We start from the raw sequence: 12,165 nt of genomic DNA, 5'->3' as shown, positions 1-12,165 counted from the left end.
TTTTCTACCTTTGCTTTCGAACTGCTCTTTGAGCTGCTATATCAGAATATGTTGTGGTTTCGTTCTCAACAATGGAACCGGGGAGATGTTCCCTGTTTTTCTAAAAAAAATTATTTTATATGTTATTATATATTATTTTTGTTGTCATCGTATATTTAACAGATATTTACATATGTAAGAAAACAATATCCCACATCTTATTAACTTATAAAAATAATTTCTTAACAAATAAAATCCTGGATTGTTTTGGCACGAAAATCCTAGTGATTGTGTACAAAGCTTGGTAAGATTTAAGGACGAATGTAATAATATCACTTATTATTTAAATATATTTATAACAAAATGCTCAGCCCCTTTTTATTTTTTGATAACATTGCTGGCCCAACCCAACATTATAATTAGAATCAACCCAGCAAAATCGTGTATTTCGAGAAAGTGCAAATGGGCTGTAATTTTTTAGGAAATAAAATAAACGGGCCGCATGGACGCTACATTATTTGTTCACCTAGCCCAGCTAATGGCTGTAATTCAAAAAAAAGATCAAATTGACTGTAAATTCTACCGCGCAAAAAAGACTGTAAATTCTGAAAAAAATGGGTTGAATACATGCCACATTTTTGGAGGCTGAAATATGGGCCAATAGGTCGAAGCCAATGCAAGTCGTTGTCAATTTAGTCAACAAATGATTCTGACATGTTAGCCGTTGGATTTACATCCAACGACTGGCATCCATCTTCAATCTCTCGTCTTCTTCCTCCAACGCCGCCGGGACCACCTCCCGCCCCCTGCTGCTAGCAGCTCTGCTTAGCACGCTTCGCTATGAAGCGCTACTCCACCGTTGGCCAGGCCATCCCTCCACCCCTCCACACCTCCTGTTCTTCTCCACCGACTGTCGAACCACACCGCACTAGAACCAGTTAACCCTCGCACACCTCTCTGTCTGCGACTCTACTCCCACGCCTTCCCATCTCCGGCTCGTTGCTGTCCGGGGCCTCGCCGTCGTCCACCACCTTGGATGCGCTCGGCGCGGCGTGGTCAACATGGTCAACGAACGACACCATCGGAAGTAGACTGTACATGGAGAGGCTGACAGCTGGGTCCACGGGCGCACACAAGGAAATGCCTCCTTATTACGCGCAAAATAATGATTCCTCCACCTGACATCTGGGACCCACCGGAAGGGCCTCTGTATTTCACGAAATAAAGTGCCCCTCGCTGACATGTCGGACCCACCAGCTATCTTCGCACGCAAGGAAGTGCCTCCTTATTACGCACAAAAAAATGAATATTCCCCCTGCCAGCTGGAACCCAACATAGTGGGAGGCTGACTTGTGGGCCTACCAAGTTGACGGGGACGGAGGGCTTTGTCAACTTAGTCAATATGAACGATTCTAGCTCCTGTTACCATATGATGTTCATCCAACGGCCGTAGTGCTTCTTCAACCTTTGGTCTTCTTGCTCCAGCCGCCCAAACCAATGCCGGTCGTGCCGCGTGCTCCTGCCTCCCGTGGCCGGCTGTGATGCCGCGGAGGCCTCACCACCCCCTACTACTCCCACCGCTGGCCAGGCCATCCCTCTACTCACCCACACCCCGTGTTATTCTGCGGCGACAGAAGCCTCACACCGCAGCCGGACCAGTGAACCCTCGTACTCCTCTTCGCGTGGGCATCCATTGCTGCGTCTTCCCCGGCTCCGAGTCGTCCCCTTCCTAGTCCTCGCCGTCGTCCATTTCCCTGGTGCTCTCGGCGCGGCATGGTCAACATGGTCAACGACCGACTTCCATCGGAAGAGTACTGTATGTGGAGAGGCTGACAGCTGGGTCCATGGCAACCGCAAGGAAGTGCCTCCTTATTACGTTGAAAATAATTATTTCTTCACCTGACAGCAGTGACCCACCGGACGGGCCACCGTATTTGGCGACCAAAATGTTTCCCCCTGACTGCTGGGACCCACCGGACGGGCCACCATATTTCGTGAAAAAAACGTTCCCCCCGCTGTCAGCTCGGACGCACCGGAAGTGCCTCCTTATTACGCACAAAAAAATGAATACTCCCCCGGCTAGCTGGGACCCACCTTGCTGGGAGGCTGACTTGTGGGCATACTAAGTTGACGGGGATGAAGGGCTTTGTCAACTTAGTCAATATGAATGATTCTAGCTCTAGTGACCATACGATGTCCATCCAACGGCCGTAGTGCTTCTTCAACCTCTGGTCTTCTTGCTCCAGCCGCCCAAAGCAGCGCCAGTCGTGCCGCATGCTCCTGCCTCCCGTGGCCGGCTGTGCTACCGTAGAGGCCTCACCGCCCCCTACTATTCCCACCACTGGGCAGGCCCTGCGGCGACGGCAGCCTCACACCGCAGCCGAACTAGTGAACCCTCGTAGTCCTCTCCGCGCGGGGTTCCACTGCCGCGTCGTCCCATTCCTAGGCCTCGCCATCGTCCACCGTCGTGGTGCTCTCCGCACGGCGTGGTCAACGTGGTCAAGGAACGACTTCCATCGGAAGAGTACTATACGTGGATAGGCTGACAGCTGGGTCCACGGCCACATCCCAGTTTTTTTGTGATTTTCCAAGTAAGTCTCTTTGTCAGGCCTGTTGGGCTGCAAATCTTTCAAGACGAGGAGAGCTTTCATTCGGCTGGCCAAGAAAATGGCCCATCAGTAATGAGAAATGGGTTGTACATTTTTAAAACACATCAAACCGGCAATTAGTTTCAAATATCTTTTTTTTTCATTTCAAGATTTTAAATTACATTAATTTTTATGCGTGGAGAATTTGTTGGATTTTATATTGATATACATTTATTTTTAAAATCAGTTTGAATGTGAGTCGAAATTTCGGGATTAAAAATAGTTCGGACCGCACCAAAATATGCAAAATTTCGTATAATTTTTTAACCGTTGCCACAATATGGGCTGTAATGCTAACAAAAAGAATATGGGCTCCAAAAAACCTTAAGAATTAGCAAATGGGCTATAAATTATTAGAAATAATGGCAGATGGGTTGTATGTTGTTTTCCACAGATTTGAGGCTTTCCTAAAAAAAGGTTCACACACAAGCACTGACTGTTGGATGTCAATCCAACGGCCGTCGTGCTTCTTCAATCTCTGATCTTACTGCTCCAGCAGCTCAAACAAGCGCCGGCGGGACTGCCTGCTCCCTCCTCCTCGCGGCAGGCTGTGCTGCCGCGCAGGCCTCACCGCCCGACCGTACTCCCATCGCTGGCCTAGCCATCCCTCTACTCACCCACACTTGCTGTTATTCTCCGGCGACGGCAGACGAACCAGTAAACCCTCGTACAGTCATACTCCCCTCTGCGTGGGAAACAACTGCCGAGTCTTCCCTGCCTCCGTGTCATCCCTTTCCTAGGCCTCACCGTCGTCCACCGCCCTGGTGCTCTCGGCGCGGCGTGGTCAACATGGTCAAGGAACGACTTCCATCGGATGCGGACTGTACGTGGAGAGGCTGACAGCTGGGTCCACGGCCGCAGCAAGGAAGTGCCTCCTTATTACGTGGAAAATAATGATTCCTCCACCTGAAAGCTGGGACCCACCGGACGGGCCACTGTATTTCGCGAAAAAACATTTCCCCCTGACTGCTGGGACCCACCAGCTACATCTTCGCACGCAAGGAAGTGCGTCCGGGCAAAAAAACGATTCGCCCCCTGACTGCTGGGACCGACCAGCTACATCTTCGCAGGCAAGGAAGTGCCTGACAGTCGGGACCCACCTGGTCGAAGCGTATGTAGCGTTGTCATTCTGGTCGCGAACGTGTATGTACATACTGGTTGATGTAGAGGCGCGCACGTGTCGTAGTAGAGGCGCGCACGTAGCATTTACACGTACGTACAGCGGCCAGGGTGCAAGAAAGAAAATACGGCCATGTATGTGTACATACGGACGGGGTCTTGAACGCCTACTCGCGCATACGTACGGCCAGGGCTCGTGTACATGGTTGGGTCGGAACGGAGAAACAGCGTCGTCGTCTTATTCATGGGGAGGCAACGGAATGCGTCATGTTCATGGGGAGGCGACAGAATGCGTCGTGTTCATGGGGAGGCAACGGAATGCGTCGTGTTCATCGGGAGGGCTTGGACGGAACATGCGATGGAAATGAGGCCTGGCATACCGCAGAACGGAGGAAACGGCCTTGTGTTCGACCTGCCACGTTCGAAACGGGATCCTGTTCATCGGGGGGGGGGGTCTGGTGTACCGCAAAACAGAGGAAACGGACCTCCTACGGTCAAAACATGGGTCCTGTTGATCGGGAGGGGTGTGGCGTACCGCAAAATGGGACTCCACGGGACACTGTTCATCTCCACCATCGACCTCCTCCAGCCTCCACGGGCTCCTGTTCATCCAGCCTCCATGGGCTCCTGTTCATCCAACCTCCACAGGCTCCTGTTCATCCAGCCTCCATGGGCTCCTGTTCATCCAGCCTCCACGGGGTCCTGTTCATCCAGCCTCCATCGCGCGCTACTCCACCGGCTACTGTTCAACCACCCCTCCACCATCTACTGTTCATCCAGCCCTCCACACCACGGGGTCCTGTTCAACCACCCCTCCACGGGCACCCCTCCACCGTCTACTGTTCATCCAGCCCTCCACACCACGGGGTCCTGTTCAACCACCCCTCCATCGTCTACTGTTCATCCAGCCCTCCACACCACGGGGTCCTGTTCATCCACCCCTCCACAGGCACCCCTCCACCGTCTACTGTTTATCCGGCCCTCCACCACACCACGGGGTGCTGTTCATCCAGAGGCAACGCCACCACTCACTGTTCATCCAAACCCCCCGCAACGCTCACTGTTCATCCCATCGATCGGCTTCAGTTTGCAGCAGTAGCGAAGGAATCGCTTGATCAGGTTCAGTTAAGAGCCATCGATCGATCGCTCGGGTTCAGTAACGCGTAGCCTGCAGTGCAATCACTCGGGTTTAGTTAGAGCCCAACGCCTCGCTCAGGTTCAGTTAGAGCTAACGCCTCGCACACATGCGCGTACATGTACGAGAGAAATGCGCATCGCTCAGCCCCCGACCTCCCAACGTAACCGGGAACTCCCCGAAATTTTCCTCCCCCTCGCTTCTACCACGGTTTTTTCCGTCATGGACGGCCCAAAGAATGTCACGCAGATGCGTCTCCGGCCCGCCCAGGACGAAAAGCCCATTTTCTGTCATGATTTTTTGTCATATAAGTAGGATCCCACCACATCTATGATGATACCAGGTTTTGTCACAATTATCGTCATAGAAGTGTCATATTTATGACAGAATTTTTTTTTCGTTTGGCCCAAAATGTCACGAATGTGTCTTTTTTTTGTAGTGATGGGGAGCTACACCAGGTGGGCGGCGGTCGCCGCGTATTTCCCATGTTTCTTGAAGCTCCTGAGTGGCCTTGATGATGAACTCCTGAGGGCCGGCGCTCCTTGCTTGGTGCCCTCTTGAGGGAAACGTGTCGCGAAGCACGCCTCCATGTGGTGCCCAAGCGCCTCCCTCATGATGTTGGCCAGGTCGAAGGCCCTCGAGAAGAGAGCCCCCGAGCCCTGCCCGAGGAGGGTGCCGGGCGCGCCTTCCTACGCGAGGGAGGGAGGCGCCCCAGGTGCGGGCACCGATCCTGAGGTGGCACCGCTAGAGGAGCCGCTCCCCTCAGGCCCTTGCTGTCAGAGTCTTTGATTGCCGTGTCTTGGAAGGCGCCCTCGAAGGAGCACACCGCATCTCTTTCTTCGTAGGGGATTGTGATGATTTCGTTGCTTCCCGGCATCTTGAGGATGTTGTAGCCATGGTGGGTCATTGCCATGAATTTGGCTAACGCTGGGTACCCGAGGATGGCATTGTACGGCAGATGGATGTGGGCGACGTCGAAGTCGACGAGCTCGGTGTGGTAGTTGTCGCGCCAACTGAAGGTGACAGGGAGACGAACTTTCCCTATCGGGGTGGTGGAGCCGTCGGTCACTCCTGAGAAAGGCCTGGTGGGCTGAAGCTGATCGTATGGCACTTGAAAGTTGTTGAATGTCTCAACGGACAAGACACTGAGCCCCGCGCCACCATCGATGAGGGTCTTGGTGACTTGGACATTGCTGATGACGGATGAACAGAGCATCAGGAGGACGTCGGCAGTCGCCGCGCACTTGAGCTGGTCCGCCGAGCTGAAGGTGATGCCGTACTTAGACCATCTGAGCGGGCGAGTGGCATCGATCTTGGGGAGGGCTGCATTCACCTCGCGAGAGAACTGCTTGAAGATGCGCTAGGAAGCCCGTGCCTGAGCACCACCCAAGATGCAAGCGATGGCGCGCGACTCCTAGAAGCCCCCGTCCCCCTCGTCCTGATGGTGGTCGTCGTTCCTCCTTGGAGGTGGCGATAGTGGAGGAAGACCAGGGTTGCCCTAAGGACAGTTCTCGCGAGGCTGGTCCCTCCAGGCGCCCTCACGAGGCTGGTCCTGCCAGCGGTCCTCATGAGGCTGGTCGCGCCACTCCTTGCGGGGGCCACGGTCATACCAGCGTTATCCGCCTCGTCCTCATCCTCGGCCGTAGCCCCAGTCATTGCACTCGAGGCGTCGACCGAAGTGTCCATCTCGAATGGCTCTGAGCTCTTGAAAATCGTTGGTGTTGTGGCTGCGCACGTTGTGGAAGGCGCAGACCGTACGGCTGCCCTTGGACGACTCGGGGAGGTCCCGGCCGCGCTTTGTGTTTGCTTTGCCACGAGGACGGCCACTCCCTTGTGCTTCACGTCCTTGACCATGGCCTTCTTCTCCTCTGGGTCTGCAGCAGGGAGCTCGAGGAGGGAGAGACGCCCTTCCTCAGCTCTCACGCACTTGGTTGCTATGTTGAACAGCTCCAGAGTCGTGCATAGCTCCTCGTGGATAGTGAGTTCCTCCTTCATCTTGATGTCGCAGACGCCATCGGAAAATGCTGAGATGATGGCCTCGTCCGTCACCTTGGGGATCTTGAGACGCACGCTGTTGATGGATGTACTTCTGCAGGGTCTCTCCCGACTGTTGCTTGATGCGGCGCAGGTCATCCACGGCTAGAGTGTGGTCGCGAGTGCCTTGGAAGACGGTGACGAAGCGGTCGCGCATCTCACCCCAGGAAGAGATCGAGTCTGGAGGCAGGTTCAGTAGCCACGAGCGAGCGCCATTGTAACACCCATGAGGCAGCTATATCTCCCACGTGTCGAGGCACGACTTAGAGGCATAACCGCATGGTAGGCATGTCGCAAGAGGGGTAATCTTTGCGCATCCCATGTACTGAATAAGGAAGGGATAAAGAGTTGGCTTCCAATCGCCACTTCACACAATACATAAATATAGCATGACATCATCCACAATACAATCAAGGTCCGACTACGGTACCAAAATAAAGAAAGACCACCCCAAATGCTAGATCCCCAATCGCCCCGACTGGGCTCCACTACTGAGCAATTGGAAACGAAACAATACTATGATCAAGATCTTCATCGGGCTCCCACTTGAGCTCATTTGTGTCATCTGCACCGGTATCATCAGCACCTGCAACTGTTTGGAAGTATCTATGAGTCACAAGGACTCAGCAATCTCACACCCTCGCGATCAAGACTCTTTAAGCTTAAGGGTAGGAAAAGGTAGTGAGGTGGAGCTGCAGCAAGCACTAGCATATATGGTGGCTAACTTACGCAAATGAGAGCGAGAAGAGAAGCAAAGCACGGTCATAAACTGGAAGTGATCAAGAAGTGATCCTGAAACTACTTACATTCAAGCATAACACAAGAACCGTGTTCACTTCCCGGACCCCACCGAGAAGAGACCATCACGGCTACACACGCGGTTGATTCATTTTAATTAAGTTAAGTGTCAAGTTTTCTACAACCAGATATTAACAAATTCCCATGTGCCCATAACCGCGGGCATGACTTTCGAAAGTTCAAAACCCTGCAGGGGTGTCCCAACTTAGCCCATCACAAGCTCTCATGGTCAACGAAGGATATTCCTTCTCCCAGGAAGACCCGATCAGACTGGGAATCCCGGTTACAAGACATTTCGACAATGGTAAAATAAGACCAGCAAAGCCGCCCGATGTGCCGACATCCCGATAGGAGCTGCACATATCTCGTTCTCAGGGCAACACCGGATGAGACATCCTACGAGTAAAACCAAACCTCAAGTTTCCCCGAGGTGGCCCAGCAGTCTACTCAGTTCGGACCAACACTTAGAGAAGCACTGGCCCGGGGGGTGGGGGCGGGGGGTTAAAATAAAGATGAACCCAAGGGAAGGTGATAGGTTGTTAGTGCAAATGTAAAACCAAGGTTGGGCCTTGCTGGAGGTGTTTTATTCAAAGCGAACTGTCAAGGGGTTCCCATAACACCCAACCGTGTAAGGAACGCAAAATCAAGGAACATAACACCGGTATGACGGAAACTAGGGCGGCAAGAGTGGAACAAAACACCAGGCATAAGGCCGAGCCTTCCACCCTTTACCAAGTATATATGTGCATTAATGTAAACAAGATATAATAATGATATCCCAACAATAACCATGTTCTAACATGGAACAAACTCCATCTTCACCTGGAACTAGCAACGCTATAAGAGGGGCTGAGCAATGCGGTAACATAGCCAAACAACGGTTCACTAGGAAATGTGGGTTAGAGGCTTGACATGGCAATATGGGAGGCATGATATAGCAAGTGGTAGGTATCACGGCATATCAATAGAGTGAGCAACTAGCAAGCAAAGATAGAAGTGATTTCGAGGGTATGGTCATCTTGCCTGAGATCCTGCAAGGAAGAAGAACGAGTCCATGAAGAAGACAAACGGACGTAGTCGAACGGATCCTCACAACTCGGAATGGAACCAAAGCTAACGAGAGAAGCTACCCGGAAAGAAGCAAGCAACAAAGTAAACAACCATCACATAAACATGGCATGATGCACAACCAAGTATGATGCATGTCCGGTTTAATGAGGCATGGCATGGCAAAGTGCACAAACAATCCTACAAATTAACTGGAGCTCAATATGCAACTTCGTTGCATATTGACGAAACACCACGTGACTTATTTAGTTCTCTCTCGTTCAGGTACCCATCATTATTAAATGTTCTTAAACATGCCAACGGGTGGAGCAAATGAGAACTACCTATCTGGGCAAGTTTAAATGAGGCCGGAACAACAAGCAACAAGTCCGGGAAAATCCTCATGTGCATATTCTAGGTTTGGTATTGTTTTGCCATAATCCATATTTTAAAGTTGTTAAACATGCAAAGCAAGTATACCATGTTAAACTAGGCATTTTTCAACCCCATTTACATATAAAGTTTATTTAAAACGAGCTACGGTTATTTAGTTATGAATTAAATCATTTTAGCAAGTTATTTAAGCAAATTTAAACAAACAACATTTTAAACATTTTAAACATGGATGAAAATGACATATTATGAAACTACACAAAATTCTAAGCAACTTTCATATTAAATTTGTTTAATTCCGATGCAGGGTTTGTGAGATATGATATGCATGAATTTTAGGGGCTATACTGCAAAACTGTTTTACTGGAATAAATGCAAAAATCGCAGCGCAGGGGAAAAAATACTACAGGCCGGAATAGATGGATCTGGGCTGCTCGCGTTGGGCCTTTGAGGCTGGCTGGGAGAGGAGGCGCTGGGCCTACTGCACGCTAGTGGCCCAAGAACGAAGAAGGTCGGCTTGGGGCGACGCAGTCAACGCTCGACGACGAGCGGGTTGCAGCAGTCGTCTCGTCTCTAGTCGCACGAAGCAGAGGCACGGTGAGGCAGGACTTGAGCGGCTAGAGACCAGAAAGGGCAACGCGACGGCGGGATCCAGCGGAAGGGGAAGCTGCGGCCTCGAGTCCTGCAGCGAAATGACGAAGAGGCGAGGAGATCGGCAGCAGCGCGACACTAGGGAAAGGAAGGAAAAGGGCAGGGCGGCTCATCGAAGGAGCTCACCAGCAGGTGGCTCCGGCGAGGGCATGGGGAGGCCCAGATCGGCCGAACCCAGGGCGCGGAGTGAGGCTGGAGATTCCAGCAGAGGAGGCCGGCGTTGGGGACGAGCTCGAGGCCGTCCATGGCATAGGGCGACATGGTCCTCGTTCCCTACAGGCAGACGACGACGGGAGAGCGAGGTGAGCACGGGTGTAACAGCCTGGATTTTGGCCCTTTCCTTTTTCTTTTTGATTTATTGGTTTTTGCTCTGTTTTTCTTTTTGGAGTGGTTCTGTGGCCTTGTCACCTGGGAGATCATCCTCATTTCCATTCCCAAGTGGCTCATCATTCTCAAAACCTTGCCAAGATCATGTCACTTCACTACTTGACCAAACCCTAAAACCTTTTTCTCAGGAATATTCCTTTTTCTATTAAAGGAATAACCCTGTCTGCCCTAGGTTGTGGCAACCTTTATTTCCATCACTCCTAAAATTCCCAATTAATTCTCATAAATTCTTTGGGTCATATATTGCTCAAATATGCCCAAACTTTCCTGTCCTAGCCCAAGAATAATCCCCCAATAATTAATCTTCATTTCTGTCCAGTGTGCCTTTCTGTGAAGGAAGTGCCGCCTATCCTTTTCTGATTTCTCCCAAACCTTTTGGGCATGTTCTTATGTACAAATAATTGCCTGATGCCAAAATTCAATTTTATTTGCCAAGCCCATCAACCTCAGTGAATTTTCAAACTTTTTGCCAGACAGAAGGCACTGTGAAGGAAGTGGTAGCTAGGAGTACCGAAATGAGTTGAAATTTTGCATGCCTCTTCATGTGCTCATATAATTATCCTCCTCCATATTTAAGCTCCATCTCTTGATCTATGTGAGCACAGGACCAAATCTTTGATTCTGGCAATATTTTCAGGTTGTGAAGCAAGTGCATTTTATATTGCTTCATTAATTCTGAGAAAATACCAGATTGTTCTCCAACCCAAATAACTTCTCTCCACCAAATTTGGCACCATTTCACCTAGCCAATATTTCTCTAGAATGTTTGCAAGTTTCTGATCAGCAAGGATGTTTGTGAAGCAAGTACCATTTTGGTAAATACAATTGGTATGAAACTTATACAACATCTTTATATGATCAAATAATGAAGCCTTGCCAAACTTGAGCTCAAGTGGCCACACCATTTGAGTGCATCATCCAAATCTCATTTCTGGACCATTTTGGTCAGTTGCAAAGCAACTATGATTTATCTTGATCCAATTCTTCTCCAAGTTACCAGGATGAAAGTCCTTCTTTACCTCAACCTCGCAGACAACTCCATTGGATCCAAAACCCTTCCTGTTGATCACTAGTGCTCACCCAAGTTTACTGTAGTAAACTTCAGAGGGTTCTCACCGTTTAACCAGATCACTTTTAACCGAGCTACCACCGTAGTTGAGACCTACCCTGGATGAACTACGCACTAGACAACATGGTCAAGCCTCTCCCCCACTATATGCCAGTGCACGCGGTGACCACATTAATAGCACCATAGTGCACGCGCTCTGTGCACTGCGGCCGCGCCCAGTGACTGTTTGTGCTTTGGCCCCTCCTCCTCTCGTCGTCTTCGCGCGCGTGAGCATGTCCAACAGCTAGCCTGCATCGTCGCCGTCCTCCTGGAGCCACCTCCCCCTCCATCAGCCCCTCCGTCAGCTCTCGTCGCCACGCGCCCACGGACGCGCTGTGGCCGACCGAGCCTTAATGGCACCATGGTTTCTTCCTCTTCTTGTCCCCGAGCTCCGCTCGTCTCCGTTACCCCTGCGGCTCGTCCCCCCTCGTCGCGTTCCCGCACCTCCCCGTGATCGTTGGCCGTCGCTAGAGCCTCGGCCGGATGTGCCCGGCAACACCAGAGCCCATCCCCCTCGCCCCTGCCTATATAAAGAAGCCTCAACCCCTTCAAGCACACCAGCAGCCTCTCCTCACTTCACTACCCCTCCCCAGCCTGTCAAGCGAGCTCGAGAAGCTCTCCTTGCCTCAGTTGACCGCCATGGCCGCTCCCGCCCTCCGCCTAAATTCAATCGCTGCCGAGCCCCTCCCTCCCTCATTTCTTCACAAGTGGAGCCCCAAGACTCTGGTGAAGCTCCCCCGAACCTTTTCTCTGCCTCCAAGCTGTCGGAGCAGCCTGCCCCTCATCGCCCGACGCCGACCAGAGCCGCCGACCGCCCCTTCCATCGCTGCTGTCAACCCCCTCCTTCCCCGGCGCTCCTTCTGTCC

General features: G+C 51.5%; 1 pseudogene; it reads left to right on the top strand.

The window, feature by feature from the left end:
* Positions 1 to 10,063: 10,063 nt before the first annotated feature.
* Positions 10,064 to 11,933, top strand: LOC147990610 (uncharacterized; annotated as a pseudogene).
* Positions 11,934 to 12,165: the final 232 nt, after the last annotated feature.

This window comes from Triticum urartu, chromosome 1A (assembly GCF_056163025.1).
Source record: "Triticum urartu cultivar PI428250 chromosome 1A, HENAU_Tu73, whole genome shotgun sequence".
In the NCBI taxonomy this organism is placed as follows: domain Eukaryota; kingdom Viridiplantae; phylum Streptophyta; class Magnoliopsida; order Poales; family Poaceae; genus Triticum; species Triticum urartu.
This window is presented reverse-complemented; position numbering and strand designations above follow the sequence as displayed.